The sequence below is a fragment of the Papaver somniferum genome, chromosome 5 (assembly GCF_003573695.1).
Source record: "Papaver somniferum cultivar HN1 chromosome 5, ASM357369v1, whole genome shotgun sequence".
Taxonomy (NCBI): Eukaryota; Viridiplantae; Streptophyta; class Magnoliopsida; order Ranunculales; family Papaveraceae; genus Papaver; species Papaver somniferum.
Window position 1 is genome coordinate 130,616,746 of NC_039362.1, and position 16,747 is coordinate 130,633,492.

Sequence of the window (16,747 nt, forward strand, 5' to 3'; positions counted from 1 at the left end):
AATTTGTTGGGCTGGACGTGATTAAGCATAACAGGCTTGGTATGGGCGCTGGAATGGATTGAATTGGTCTAGAAATCGATTTGGAGCAAAACAGAGGTGGAGTTATACACGAGACCCTATTGAGATTATTTTTAGAAATTCTAGAGAGACTAAAGACCTAAAAATCTTTCCAAAGATACATATCTATCTAAGGAAGAGTTTGAGACAATCGGGAAAGCTCAGAAACGCGTGGAACAATTTAGAGAAAAGATTATTGCCGTAACTTCCAAGAAAACAAAAGAGGAGATTTCGAGAAGATTTTGGAGAGATTTAATCGGCCTTTTTGATATAAATAGATTGGTTGGGTCATATAGAAGGGGGGTCGAAAGTTTGGGAACTTTAGGAGAGCCATAGAAGAAGAAATCAGAGTTTGATCAAAATATTTTTCTGCTGCTGCTGCTGCTGAAGAACACGAAGAACAGACCTTCACTGACAGTCGTTCTTCAATAGTGACAACGACCAGCGGCTGACGGTCTTAAAACAACAGCGTAACAACACTTTTAATTTATCGTTCTTCTGTGACCCTTTCTGGCACTCTTAAACTCACTGCTTTAGCACTATTTCATCTTTTAATCAACTTTTGGGATATAAACATGTATTTTGAGCAATTGATTAATATAAGGAGCTAAACCCAAACACTGGGATGACGGAGGAAGCCCTATTTCATGCATGTGGTAATTATAATAATTCTTTTATGACTATTTGCATTGATTTTTAATCGATTTACGATTTTTATTGAATGGGTGTGATTTCGTTTGATGGTGTATGCTTGGTCTATGTATTTTTGATACATCATGCTTTTGATTTACAATCATTGCTTTTCAAAAATCTACTTTTTGGCAAAGAATAGAGTCCATATTTTTGATATTTGATCTATAATTGATTGGAATTATTATTTGAATCACATGAATGGAATTTGGTGGAATCCTGAGTCTCAGTCTCTCTCGACGTTGTGACAAACCTTTTGTATATATATTTTCTATTTTTATTTTAAGTCTAGAACCCAATCTTATCAAGTCCGAGTTGAACGAACTTTACTACCACTTTCAAAACTACATCAATTTTTGGCGCCGCGGACGCGGATTTTCTTTTAGGGTTTTTAGACTTCGTTTTCTTTTATTTTTATTTTTTAGGTTTTTATTATTTTTGTTCTTTTTTACGTTTTTGGGTATTTATCTTTTGTCTACAGGTTTGGATCATAAAGCGAATTGAGCCAAGGAGTTTGGTGATTTCGTAAAGACTGGAACTTAAAGCATAAAGACTTGGAGCGAAAAGAACGGAGAAGAAGACAATTTCTTTTTAGATTTTTTATTTTTTTATTTTTTTTATTTTTTTAGGGTTTGTTTATTTTTCTTTATAAAAAAAAAGAGAGAGAGAACTGTATTAGGGTTTGTTGTTTTTGTATTTTTCTTTTCTTTTTTGGACACTTGGACATTGGACTTTGGACATTATTATTTTTTTTAAAACACTAAGGAAGGGTTGGTTTAAATATAAACTGTGTGCAGAGAAGGACGGTGATTACGATATCGCCTTGGCCCCTCGGGTTCGTACATGACATAGGAGTCGTGGCCCGAATCGACTTCAGCGGTTCTTCGCCCGTCTAGTACGGGAGGTAAGTTTTTCGAAACACCCGCGAATCCCCTGTCAGCGGGTTTACTGTATTCCTTCGTTTGCATATATGCTGAGGACTTGAAAACGGCTGCTTTAATTTCCTAGTAAAGGGCAAGGACTGGCCATACAAGATAAGGGTTCGGATTTCATCACCGTTCTCTTCTTGCCCGCCTTAGGAAAACGAAACCAAACGCGAACCTAAGCCTAAAATTTTGACTAGAACGAGACCTATAGGGTAACGAGCTTAATAGGAAAGTCGTTCGAAGAATATTGGTTACTCTTTTGAGCATACTTCGAAGTTCTTGAAGGTTTCTGTGAGTTGAATGCGTGACTGCGCCGCCTTGTAACCGGTGAGGCCTTGGCTATCAAAGATCCACTAAGCTTCCCTCGCCTCGATTCAACTTACTTTGACTCGGATTGATTCCAGAGGGGTTTGCTTAAATTGTAACGAGTTCCTTTTCGAAAGAATAGAAGCTGGTCTAGAAACAATCTAAGTGGAGCCATCATGCTTTTTGTTTGCTAGAAATTTAGGTTTGATTTTGTTGAGTCAGCCTTATTTTGTGTTTGCATAACATTACCTACCTTATTCTGTTGCATGCCTGAACGTAAAAGAGATGCCCTAGGTAGATTTGTGAAAGAGAAACCTAGTAGTTCTAAGCGTCTTGATTACCTCAATTTAGAAAGTATGATTCGTGAAGATTTCGTTTTTGAACGTCCGTTTGAGGAAAGAATCCCTGATAGTCCAATAGCACCAGAAATGGAAACTTTGAAAGCCTTGTTGAATCCTACTAGGACTACTCGTCCCTCGTGTGTCAGGTTACCTGAAACTGAAGCAAATTATGAACTTAAGTCTGGAACCTTACAGTTGCTGCCAATCTTTTTAGGAAAATAAAATGAAAACCCCTATTTCCATGTTAGGGACTTTGAGGAAATTTGTAGTACCCTGAAAATTAGAAACCTTGATGATGATGCTTTAAAACTCAGGTTATTCCCCCTTTCCTTAAAAGATAAAGCCAAGTCGTGGATGTATAGTTTGGCTTCCGAATCAATTGAAACCTATGAACAACTTACATCTGCCTTTTTGAACAAGTTTTTCCCTAGGCACAAAACCTCGTCTATTAGGACGCAAATCTACACGTTTACACAACAGGAGGGAGAATCTTTGTATAGGTATTTGGAAAGGTTCAATGATTTATTAGCCCAATGTCCTCATCATGGTTTAGAAAAGGTTAGGTTAGTTCAGATCCTTTATGAGGGTTTAGATTATCCCACCACAACTACAGTAGAGTCCATGTGTACAGGTGGGTTTGAAAACCAAACAGTTGATGATGCGATGACATATTTGCATGAAATCGCCGAAAAGACCCAACAGTGGAAAAGCAATAGGGTACCCCAGAAAATAATTTTTCTAGGCAGAGGAAACGTTAATAGGGTAGAAGGAAGCTCTGAATCAGATGCCAAAATTGTTGCTATAACGAAAAGGTTAAAAGCTTTAGAAGTGGGTCACACTAGTGGTAGATTGGAGCTTTTTTGGGAAGGCCAGAATAATGAAGAGCAAGCCAATGCTCTCTATAATAACACTAGGTATGATAACCGTCAGAAGTTTGACCCATATTCAGAAACCTATAATCCTGGTTGGAGAAACCATCTGAACCTTTCATGGTCTAAGGGCCAGAGTCATGGTCAGTTTAGTAATTCTAATGCTCCCCCAGGTTTTGGTTACACTAAGAATTCATTAGGCCCAGAAAACAAAACGACTAGCTTAGAGGAATCTATTAAGATGTTAGCAAAAACTCAGGATATGTTAGCACAGAGCCAAATTAGTTTTCAACAGGAAACCAAACAGAACTTTCAAACTAATGCTCAGAGCCTTGCTAAGCTAGAACTTCAATTCGGCCAAACAGCTAAGACCTTAAGTGAGAGAGATAAAGGAAGGCTCCCTAGTCAGACTACCCCCAACCCTAGAGGAGTTCATGAAGTAGGTGCAAAACCATCGAATCAATTGAATGCTATTAGAACCCTTAGGAGTGGTAGAGTAGTAGACAATCAGGTAACCATGCCCGATAGTGAACATACTGTAGTTCACCCCTCAGGATCTCATCCCTCAGGACCACTAACTGAGGGGACTGATAAAATTTCCGATGATGCCAATTCGGTTCCTGAGAGGTCTGATTCTGTGCCTAGAGCCCCATCTCCCCAGCTATTAGCATCAACAAAGAATGAATCGAACTTTAATGACATATTGGAGGTTTTTAAGCAAGTTACCATAAACCTTCCTTTATTAGATGCAATTAGGCAAATTCCTGCTTATGCCAAGTTCCTTAAGGATATGTGTACGCGGAAGCGAAAACTTAGCGTCCATAAGAAATCCTTTTTAGCTAGTCATGTAAGTTCAATCATTCAGAACACTACCACTCCAAAGTACAAAGACCCAGGGTCCCCAACCATTGCTTGTACAATAGGTAAACACCGGGTATAAAAAACTTTACTTGACTTATGAGCCAGTGTGAACTTACTGCCGTACCATGTGTACTTACATCTAGGACTTGGTGAAATGAAACCTACTCAGATAACACTGCAGTTAGCTGATAGGTCCATCAAAATTCCTCGAGGTGTTATCGAGGATGTTCTTATTGAGGTCGACAAGTTTATTTATCCAGTGGATTTCGTGGTCCTAGATACCCAACCTGTCCCTGACCCAGAGAACCAGATACCTGTGATTTTAGGTCGCCCATTCCTAGCTACGTCTAATGCGATCATAAACTGTCGAAATGGTGTGATGAATTTATCCTTTGGTAATATGACTATCGAAATGAACATTTTTAATGTCAGTAAGCTACCTTATGAGCTAGATGACACATGTGTTAAAGAGGTGAATATGATAGAATCCTTAGTTCAGGAGTCATTACCAAACATCTTGTCTGAAGACCCATTAGAGAGTTATCTATCCCATTTTGGTTTAGATTTTGACGATGATAGTACCATTGAACAAGTGAATGCTCTATTAGATTCTACCCCTGTGTTAGACACTGATAGATGGAAAGCTAGGTTCGAACCATTACCAGCTTCTGAGACTACCTCAGTTCCTTCCTTAGAAGAGCCCCCTAAGTTGGACCTCAAACCACTACCAGATAACCTGAAGTATGTGTTCTTAGGCCCATATGAGACTTTACCTGTGATTATTGCTGCCGACTTGGATAGTTATCAGGAAAGTAGGCTAGTAAAAGTACTTCAAGATAATAAGAAAGCTTTAGGGTGGTCTATAACAGGCATTAAGGGTATTAGTCCTACCGTTTGTATGCATCAGATTTATTTAGAGGAAGACTCCAAACCTTCTAGGGAGATGCAACATCGTCTGAACCCTAACATGAAAGAAGTAGTTCGAAAAGAGGTGCTTAAGTTTTTAGATACGGGTATTATCTACCCAATTTCAGACAGTAAGTGGGTCATCCCCGTTCAGGTTGTTCCCAAGAAATCAGGTATCACTGTAGTCCAGAATGAGGATAATGAGTTAATCCCAACCCGAGTGACCACGGGATGGCGTGTCTGTATCGACTATAGGAAATTGAACAAGGTCACAAGGAAGGATCACTTTCCCCTTCCTTTTATCGACCAAATGCTAGAGAGATTAGCTGGATATAATTTCTATTGCTTTTTAGATGGCTTTTCCGGATATAATCAGATCGTTATTGCCCCAGAAGACCAAGAGAAAACCACTTTTACCTGTCCCTTTGGTACATTCGCGTATAGACGCATGCCTTTCGGGCTGTGTAATGCCCCTGCGACTTTTCAGCGTTGTATGATGAGCATATTTTCTGATATGGTAGAACGGTTTTTAGAGGTCTTTATGGATGATTTTTCAGTGTGGTTCATCTTTTGATGAGTGCTTGCATCATTTGACATTAGTGTTGACTAGGTGTAAGGAAAAGAATTTAGTGCTTAATTGGGAAAAATGCCATTTCATGGTTAAATCAGGAATTGTTTTAGGGAACATCATTTCTTCAAAGGGTATAGAGGTAGACAAAGCCAAAGTTGACCTTATTAAGACTTTACAGGTTCCAAAAACCGTAAAAGACATTAGGTCATTACTAGGGCATGCAGGTTTTTACCGTCGATTCATTAAGGATTTTAGCTTGAATTCTAGACCTCTTTGCAGTTTGCTTGCAAAAGATGTTAAGTTTGTCTTTGATGATGCTTGTTTAGAGGCTTTTGAGAAGCTTAATAATTTACTCACTACCGCTCCCATAGTCCAGGGACCCAACTGGAACTTACCCTTTGAGATTATGTGTGATGCTTCAGATTATGCTATAGGCGTTGTGTTAGGTCAACGAGTAGACAAATTACTTCATGTGATTTACTATGCTAGAAAAACTCTGAATGATGCCCAAATGAACTATACAACTACCGAGAAGGAACTGCTAGCCATCGTGTTTGCCTTGGATAATTTTAGATCCTACCTATTAGGTTCTAAGATCGTAATCTATACCGATCATGCTGCTTTGAAATACCTTTTGTCTAAGAAGGACACCAAACCTGGATTGATTAGGTGGATCCTATTGTTACAAGAATTTTCTCCAGACATTAGAGACAAAAAGGGTGCTGAAAATGTAGTAGCAGACCACTTATCCAGGTTAGTTGTTAGTTCCCCTAGTGATGCCCTTTCTATAAGGGATAGCTTTCCTGACGAACAATTGTTCTCTGTTTCCCAATCACCTTGGTATGAAAATATAGTGAATTATCTTGTTACTGGCCGTACCCCTCAACATTGGGGTAAACAAGATCGTTCTAGGTTTTTAGCAGAGGTTAAGCATTTCTTTTGGGACGATCCTTATTTGTTTAAGTATGGTCCCGACCAGATTATTAGGAGATGTGTACCTGAGAGTGACCAGTCCAGTATTCTCTCCTTTTGTCATGAACATGCTTGTGGAGGTCATTTTAGTGCTAAGAAGACTGCTGCTAAGATATTGCAATGTGGATTTTACTAGCCTTCATTGTTTAAAGACTCCCATAGTCACTGTGTTTCTTGTGATCGTTGCCAGAGGTTAGGAACCATTTCCCGTAGAAATATGATGCCTTTGAACCCTATTTTAGTGATTGAGGTCTTTGATGTGTGGGGCATTGACTTTATGGGTCCATTTCCTAATTCTTTAGGTTATCTTTACATACTTGTCGCTGTAGACTATGTGTCTAAGTGGGTTGAGGCGGTTCCGTGTAAAAAAAATGACCATAGGGTCGTAATTAAGTTTTTGAAAGAGAATATACTTACACGTTTTGGTACACCTCGAGCTATAATTAGTGATGGGGGTTCACACTTTTGTAATAAACCGTTTGCTCTGTTAATGAAACAATATGGTATTACCCACAAAGTAGCTACCCCGTATCACCCACAGACTAACGGCCAGGTAGAGGTTTCCAATAGGGAAATTAAGCGTATTTTAAAGAAAATAGTTAATCCTAATAGGAAAGACTGGTCGTCGAGGCTTACTGATGCCTTATGGGCTTACCGTACCGCGTTCAAGACACCCATTGGAATGTCACCCTACCGTTTAGTATTTTGCAAGGCATGTCACTTGCCTGTTGAGTTAGAGCATAGAGTCTATTGGGCTATTAAGCAGTTAAATTTTTCACTTGACAAGGCAGGAGCTCACAGAAAGCTCCAGCTCAATGAGTTGGACGACATTCGTAGAGATGCATACGATAGTGCTAAGGAGTATAAGAACAAAATGAAACTTGTGCATGATAAGAATATTTTACGGAAGTCATTTTCTCCAGGTCAAAAAGTTCTTCTGTATGACACTCGTTTGCATCTATTCCCCGGGAAACTGCGCTCTCGGTGGACCGGTCCTTTTGTGGTCCGTACTGTTTTTCCTCATGGCGCTATTGAGATTGAGACATCAGATGGTACTAGTTCTTCAAAGGTTAACGGTCAGAGATTGAAGCCCTTTTTAGAGCCTTTTCCTACAGGTGATGTTGAGGAGGTCCCTATGGAGGACCCTGTTTACCCTTGATTGACCATCGAGGTGATTTTTATGTTGTATAATATTTTTGTCAGTTTTTGGTTTCACTTCACCCAGGTACTATCTTTCCGAACTCTCTCTTTACTATTTCCTCATGTTACTTATATTTTTGGTACTGTTCTTTCATTCGAAACATTGAGGACAATGTTAGATTTAAGTTTGGGGTGGGGTAGAAACTTTTTGTTTTAAATAAACTCCAGAGCCTAGAAATTTATGCATATTAAGGATATCACTAACCAACCTAAGTGGATGGAAGCATTTTGGTTGTAGGAGTTGAGGAACCAATCTGATTAGATGGAAACATATAGAAGAGTCTATTCATAAAAGCACAGAGCTCAGGTGTTAGAAATAACATGATAGTTTCACCATATCTCGTTGAGTCCTTTTCACTTCTATTTTTATTTTATTTTGTTTTTAAACTATGTTACTCTAAGTGATTAGGTGGGGCTCACGATTCAAGTTGTTACCAATGCTAGGGTGAATTAGAGTGATTGAGATACCATGAAAAAAAAGAGAAAAAAAATTTGAATGAAATGAAAAGGCTGGAAAAAAAATGTTCAGTGAATAAAGTCGACCACTGGTACCCTTGTATATGCCAGTTGTGTTGAACTAGAATTAGGATTATCGATCACTGGTTCCCTTGTATATGCCAGTGTGTTGATATTAGTCAGACTAGTATCTCAATCCATTGGGATAGGTTCATTTTGGCGGAGGCCTTCAGACAGATATGGGAAACGCCGTTCACTTAGTAAACATCAAAACCATCTATGTTTTTCTATATCCATCTTCTTGATCTATCCATGTGATTAGTTTTTGACTCCAGATATTGATGTCCATAGTGCAACTATCTGAGTAGAGATCTGTCACTTTATACGAATTTTAGTATGCTTGAGTGCAAACTCGTGTACAACAATTGGAATTTCGCATCAGGGTACTTCCTCTTGTAGTCAATAAGTATGCCAACCAAGGAGATTCTTTAGTGCCTTCCAAGGTTCTGTGTAGATAGCTAAGGTCTGGAGTACAGGTTTTGTGGGTATATCTCTTGTAAGACCTCCCGAGACTATAACTCGGCCACTAGGGCCACCTAGGGGTTTAAAGGCTTATTGCATACGCTACATGCAATCGACGATGCCTGCGACAGTGAGTTAGGATTTTATTTTCTATTTGATTTGCTCGAGGACTAGCAAATAATAAGTTTGGGGGTATTTGATAGGCACATTTTTGTGTCTTATATAATCTCAATTGTATATATTATTAGTGCTCGATTTTATATTTATTATGGCTTTTTATGTCCCTGTAGGTATTTTTGGAGAAATAAGCTTTTGCGGTGAAATTGGCTCAAAACGTGGCATTTGAACCTCCGTAGCAGACGTACCAGTGACATCCCAGAAATATCCCGGAGGAACCCCGAGAAAAGTGTTGAAAACATCCCAGAAAAATTACTAAACGCACCCAAGGGACAAGTGTTATACGGACTCCGGAAGCGGATAAGGGACGACCACTGGATAAGGGGTAACCTTTCCCCTTCACGTTCAAAAATTGAAATTGGCGGGGAAAAAATGGCAGCAACGAGCGAAACTTGGTTCGAATTTCTCGGTTGTTTTAGAGAGATTCAATCGCTGGAATTTGTTGGGCTGGACGTGATTAAGCATAACAGGCTTGGTATGGGCGCTGGAATGGATTGAATTGGTCTAGAAATCGATTTGGAGCAAAACAGAGGTGGAGTTATACACGAGACCCTATTGAGATTATTTTTAGAAGTTCCAGAGAGACTAAAGACCTAAAAATCTTTCCAAAGATACATATCTATCTAAGGAAGAGTTTGAGACAATCGGGAAAGCTCAGAAACGCGTGGAACAATTTAGAGAAAAGATTATTGCCGTAACTTCCAAGAAAACAAAAGAGGAGATTTCGAGAAGATTTTGGAGAGATTTAATCGGCCTTTTTGATATAAATAGATTGGTTGAGTCATATAGAAGGGGGGTCGAAAGTTTGGGAACCATAGGAGAGCCATAGAAGAAGAAATCAGAGTTTGATCAAAATATTTTTCTGCTGCTGCTGCTGCTGAAGAACACGAAGAACAAACCCTCACTGACAGTCGTTCTTCAACAGTGACAACGACCAGCGGCTGACGGTCTTAAAAAAACAGCGTAGCAGCACTTTTAATTTATCGTTCTTCTGTGACCCTTTCTGGCAGTCTTAAAATCACTGCTTTAGCACTATTTCATCTTTTAATCAACTTTTGGGCTATAAACATGTATTTTGAGCAATTGATTAATATGAGGAGTTAAACCCAAACACTGGGATGACGGAGGAAGCCCTATTTCACGCATGTGGTAATTCTAATAATTCTTTTATGACTATTTGCATTGATTTTTAATCGATTTACGATTTTTATTGAATGGGTGTGATTTCGTTTGATGGTGTATGCTTGGTCTATGTATTTTTGATACATCATGCTTTTGATTTACAATCATTGCTTTTCAAAAATCTACTTTTTGGCAAAGAATAAGAGTCCATATTTTTAATATTTGATCTATAATTGATTGGAATTATTATTTGAATCACATGAATGGAATTTGGTGGAATCCTGAGTCTCAGTCTCTCTCGACGTTGTGACAAACCTTTTTTATATATATTTTCTATTTTTATTTTAAGTCTAGAACCCAATCTTATCAAGTCCGAGTTGAACGAACTTTACTACCACTTTTAAAACTACATCGGCGTCAACAAATAAAATTACTATTACTAAGGAAGTAAAAGTAACTGTATATCATTATTGAGAAGTAGGAGTTTGTCACCAAAGTAATCCAATTAAAAAAATCAAACAAAACTTGAAGATTTTAAGAGGTTAATAAGGGTTTTTAACCCAAAAATCAATCTTTTCATTTACAATCCAGATATTCTCAATCTATTATTCTCAATTATGATAGTACTTGAGATAGCGCTGCACATGTACCTGGTTAATTACCTCCTTAAACTTTGATATTTTCTGAGCTCCTAAATGTAATGGGGCCAATTAAAGAATGGTCATATTTTTGTAATTCGGTCACAAAATGACCATACCTTTGTAATTCATTTACAAAATGGTCTTTTTCCATCCGATTTCACACTTTTGAATAAAACGGTGTTATCTTTTCCAAATATACCTTCCCTCAAAATACCCTTCCTAGTTAACTAATTGGTTGAAGTGGTGGTGATGAAGCAGTGGTGGTGGTGGTGGAAGCTTAAGAATACCTGCTAAAGCCCGGAGGGGAAGCGGTGAACCCGTTGGGTGAATGCGGTGTAACGATCCTGAATGCGGTGTAACGAACCTGAATGTGATTTTACGATCCTGAATGCGGTGTAACGATATGTAAGCAGCACCACCACCACCAACAAATAGCACCACCGTCAAAAAAAATTATAATGAAGGCAAAAGTTAAAAATGTGTGTGAAATGATAATATGAAGGACATATAGGTAATTTCATTAACATATTTAACTGTGAGTCACCACTTAACTCCCTTTTTAACAGAAGTATGATCATTTTGTTAATAGTTTGTAACAGTAGGATGCTTTTGTGGATCGGGTTCTAATACTAGGACTGTTTCGTACATTTTCGAATGTAATACTACCTAAGCTATCCATCTACATGGAAAGTACATCCACAACCTAAGCTAATAGTAGCTTCACAAACAGGTAATGGTATTGGATTGCAGATCTCTGTGAATACGTAAAATGATTCCTATACATTAATAGATCTATCTGGAACACCTGAACCAGCTGCATATACATACTATCAACAAAATCAAACAAAAATAAAACCGAGTTTAACACCATCAGATGATGTGTGGACAGACTGTCTTGAATTTAGTTAAAAGTAAACACGTCTTTACATTGATGCTTGAACAGAAAATGACGAAGAAGAGAGGTTTGTTATCATGGTGAAATTTGAAAGGGGTGTTTTGATTGGAATTTAAATACTTGTCAACGTAATTTGCCAGTCAATTACACTTCTCATTAAACTGAATCATAGCAATGGTATAAGATGTCCCATCATATAAGAAACCAAAAAATTACAAAATCCAACATGCTAGGAACTCTTTAAGATTCGACGGTTACTTCATGCAAACCAGATCATGTGAAAACTCAAATTTCTGTAAAGAAAACGATCCAATAAGTAATTCAAACTTCAAACTGAAGAAAAACATACAATCTGCCCTTGCTTAGGACATTTCTCGACCCCCACAATAAGTTCCTTCTCTTGTGCATATAACCCGCGTCTCTGCCTCTCAATTTCGCCCATGAACAAAATTACACCAAGTTACCTGATTTTTTCTGCATAAATCTTTTTCGACACATTTGCTCTTATGTATTCACAATTTGAAGTAGGATATTCAAGAAAGAAGTGAGATGGAGAAAAAAAATAGTAAGATTAAATCTACAAAAGCTTTTAAGAAGAAAAATATGCATGTGGTGAGAAAAACACCTTTCTCCTTACAATATCTTGTTTCTCTGGCTCCGATGAGAGTTTTTTTTTTAATCGGTCTCCTATGGGAATTGGTTTCTCATGACTTCCATTGTTATTCTTGTTTCATCATAGAATAAAGTAATTCCTCGGTGCGAGGTACGACGAAAATATAAAATCAACGAAAGAATCAAATAAATAAAACTTCTGTAAAAGAAAAAAAATATGCTTTCCTAGCTAATAGAGTTTATATGATCTGATAGATCACACTTTAACAACAAAACAACAAAAAACGTATAGCTGGGTTAAAATCATAGGAACCACAGGGAAAAAAATAAGAAACAGAGTTGCAAAGATCACTACACACAAAAAAGTAAAAAGACCCTAAAAGTGATTCTATTTCTTTGTTTCATCCTTCACTGCCATGATTATATCACCAACAATTGCAAAGCAAAATCAGTAAAAGAAAGACTATTGCACATAAAAATAAGAAACAAACCTTTATTGCGATGACTTATCACCTGCAACTGTAAAACAAAATCAGAGAAAAAGAATATAAAACATTCAGTGGTTATTATTATGGCCATAAAGCTTAAGAATATAAACAAAAATACAATCTCAAAACACAAATATTGCATAACAAAACATTAGATTTATCACCTTATAAATACACAACATCATCACGTGCCTTGAGTTATCATCAATACAGTGAGAAGAGATACAACAACACATGCAGATCAGAAAACACCATCAACGGATATATTGCTAAAAATACTGAAAAAAAACAATACAAAACCCTTGAAGAAGAAAAAAAAACAGCACGTAAATGATGAGACCTGCATTTGTTCAAGTGCTTTATATAGAAAACATCCAAGCCCAGAATTTTCAGAAAAAATATTAATCTAGGGAAAAAAAATCTATGGTGTAGGAAACATTACTCTAAAAGTTACGAAACTTTCCTAATTTTGGCTAGAAAATATATTTGTACCGGTACGACTACGATGTGGTCGGGCCACATACTTCAAGTATGTGGCCCCTCTTTAAATGCTGACACCTCATATAAAGTAAGAAAAAATTTAGAAAACTGTTTTATTACCTAACTGTTTTGCTTTTCTATATTTTTAACTTCAAACTTTTTCTCAAAAAGTGAAACAGTTAAGGGGATTTGGAGGGGGTAGGTTTTTTGGTTGAATAGGTGTCAAAAAATAAAGAGTGGCCACATACAAAATGGATGTGGCCCGACCACATCGTAGCCGGGGCGTATTTGTACATTATTCTCATATCACCGCTTTTAGATGCGGCAAGTATTTTTGTATAAAAAATATATTACATATCAAGACATCACCCACTTAGAAATCTGCCATAATTAATTTATTTTCCATTTTTAGACGTATTTTATGGTATGAAAAAAATTTAAGAAAAATATATGAAAATTGAAAATGAGGTTCACTTTTTTTGTTATTGCTTGTTTTTTTGTTATGGTTCGAGTTAGATTTCAATCCTTGCTTTAACAATTATGTATATTTTATTGTTGGACAGGATCACTAAAAAATTTGCTCGCAAGAAAACCACAACGACCGATTCAAAGGTTAGTACCTGCAACCATCTTGATTATTATTATTTTTTTTTTCCAATTCTCATCAGAAGTGTAATCTTCTTCGTAGAATGTAATGTAATCAAGAAATTATTTTTTTAGTTTTAATTGATAAAATAGAGTTGTAATTGGAAAAAATGATTAAAAGAATTGTAAGCGGACATTGGTCATCGGATATTTTTCTTCATTAGTTATGCGGTTTATTATGTGATTGATGCATGATTGATTTTTTCTGTGAAATGTGATTATTTCTTGATAATGTATTTTTGGCAACATTTTATTTTTTGAGATAATTGCTTTAGGCAACAAAATATATCTTTTCTATTAAAAAAATCTGCTGGGACCGGAATATATTTTTCACTTTCTTCATTAGGCCACGTCAAACAAATTTCCTTTTAAAAAAGTTTGATGGGATCATAATGAACCAGAAGCTCCGGTTAACCACGTCGCTCGAAAAAATTCTGTTTTTATATAGAGAATTTATATATAGAATGTATGTATGGAGGGAGCGTCCACCTAGTGGCTAAAATGCACCACCCCCAAAAAGATGCCGATATTCTCTTGCTCTAAAACATCTACTCCCCATTGACATATGGTGTATGGAGAGGCAAAATCAGAAGGAAGCGAAAGAAAACCTAGTGCATCCCTGTTATCGGACTCCTACGAGTTGACAACGTTCTCCAAGATAGATTTATCTATAATCCTCGAACCAACCAAATTACGCAACTCAATTATACCTGTTGGTTTTGGTTCTGGACCAACTTTCTTTCATAATTCGTGGATTCTGTTTACAAATCTCACGTTGCAACTCCTGCCCGTGGGTGCAAACCCAAGAGAGCACCATGACATCACTGTCCCAAGCAACATCATCTATTTTCCTTCTTGTCCCTGTTCTCTGGAAACTTGCCAATTCCAAAACATCCAATAGATTTTTCTGCTTGTTTCAATTGCTTTTCATTGTTATTTTCATAAACATGCAAACAAAGCCAATTTGAATCCATGAGATTCATGGGAGTTGTAATCAAAGAAAAAAAATGCCAAATGTGAGTGAGACATTGGTAAGTAAGGCTTCAAATGTAGCCCAACATATCATAGGATACAGCCTAGAGGACCACCACATAACTAGGAGGATCTCTCCACAATCAGCTAAGTTAGGTTGCTGCTGGAAGTCACACTTTACACGACACTTGTGGAAAGTTATGTTTCCTTTGTGTGGTTGTTGATAGCTAAAAGAAAAAGCATATAATCATAAAATCAAATCCAGTGGACCAGTTGCACAACAATAAATAAATGAAATGAAATAAGTGGACAACAACCTTATGTCTTGTTTAATCATAGAACACAAAAAACGTTTGGGGTAAGTTGTTAACCTAGATTGCTTCTTGTTAAAGAAACATTAGCATAATCCGTAGCCATTGGTGTGAAAGAACCTTGCTGGTGACAGCTGAATAACATCAACTTAGAAGTCACGGAAATTCTAGATTCTTTTTACCAGAATGCGGATATGAAGATATCCACGTCTGAATTGTCTGTAACTAATAAGCGACATGGATTCATATATCTTTTACACTTATGAAAGCATCCATGCCCAAGGTGTATGTATATCCACATCTCCCATCTTTTTTTCCTTTTTTTTTTTAATTTTCTTTTTATTATAAAACATCATTTTTTTAATTATTTTTATCCCCTTTTTTAATCATGGGTGATCAATTTTTTTTGCAATAATTCTAACAATTTCTTGTTCTTTCTCTTATGATTCGGGATCGGATATACTCTGGTATCCCGATAAAAACTTGAAGTGAAAAAGACGACATTTGTTTGGATTTCAAATTGAATTCGGTTGTTGTGTGGTAGTTTTGGATTTCGCATACGAATTATCCACTTCAATGTACACCCTTAATATAAACCTTTGTAGTTAATATCAGTCGAGATGGTCGAAATCTCATCCTTAGCCGAAATGAGTCTCTCAACTATTGCGAGACGAGATATTGATTAGAAGCTAGTTGAAATTTCGCCGAGATGGCAGAGATCCCACCAAGGCGAGTTCATTTTAAATCCAAAATAAGTCCTATAAAAGGCAAGTTCGAATTAGTCTAATTATAATATCTTTATTAACTGTTTCGCTAAATAATGTGAAATTCGAAAACAAAATTTTCTGAAATTTCACTCAAAATATCGCCGAGATAGAACCGTTAACACCTTCTGATCCCTGCCGAGATGAAACTGAAATCCGTAATTCACACACTGATCGAAACTAGTTTCGAATTGCTTTTTATTTAAACATCGAACCAAAAAATTAGCAAATTTGGTAAATTCAGGTGACAGAAGAAAAATACAAGCCATAACTCCAAGGATATAGGAACAAGATACAATGAGATGGAAACATCATCATTCTGGAAACTTCTCATCCAAAAACATCTATAATTTCTTAATCAATCAAGTTCAAGATAATAATATCCTGATTGAATTCCCATGGGAAAATTTTTGGCAAATTCAGGTGATTCCAAGAATCAAATTATTTATTTGGAAATTAATTCAGAAAGCTCTTCCTACCTCTGTGCGACTTGGAGACCATAACTCATACATTTGTCATATGTGTGATTCCCAAGTTCAAGAAACGGACAATCATCTTTTTAGATCATGCCCTTTCGCTAGAGCTGTCTGGTTTAGGTTCTCGCTTGACAGGCTCATTTCGACAGGAGACACTGACTTGATTGATCATTGGATTAAAGGGTGGATTTCGGAAAAAGAATCAGTTAACCTAGTGGAAAAAATAGCCACCATTCTTTGGTTCATATGGAAATACAGATGCTCGGTAGTCTTCGAGAAAATAACTTCTGACCCAATTAAACTGATCGACCAGATAAACAGATATTTGCACTCTATACCCTCAAAAACAATTCAAAAGGGAATTAACAACCAAAAATTGAATCCGGTCAGTTACAAATGGTCTGATTAAATACAGATTGGATAATATTTATAGACGCTTCTTTTAAGAAAGAAGACATGTTTATGGGTTATGTTTTTATTCTTTACT

The 16,747-nt window shown here is 36.8% G+C and overlaps 1 long non-coding RNA gene and 1 pseudogene across 1 annotated transcript; both read right to left on the bottom strand.

Moving 5' to 3' along the window:
- Positions 1 to 2,771: 2,771 nt before the first annotated feature.
- Positions 2,772 to 2,871, bottom strand: LOC113284815 (annotated as a pseudogene).
- Positions 2,872 to 11,644: 8,773 nt separating this feature from the next.
- Positions 11,645 to 12,927, bottom strand: LOC113277809. Its single transcript, XR_003325146.1, has 2 exons — positions 12,777 to 12,927; positions 11,645 to 12,643 (listed from the first exon to the last, which is right to left on the bottom strand). It is a non-coding gene; the product is annotated as an uncharacterized LOC113277809 (long non-coding RNA).
- Positions 12,928 to 16,747: the final 3,820 nt, after the last annotated feature.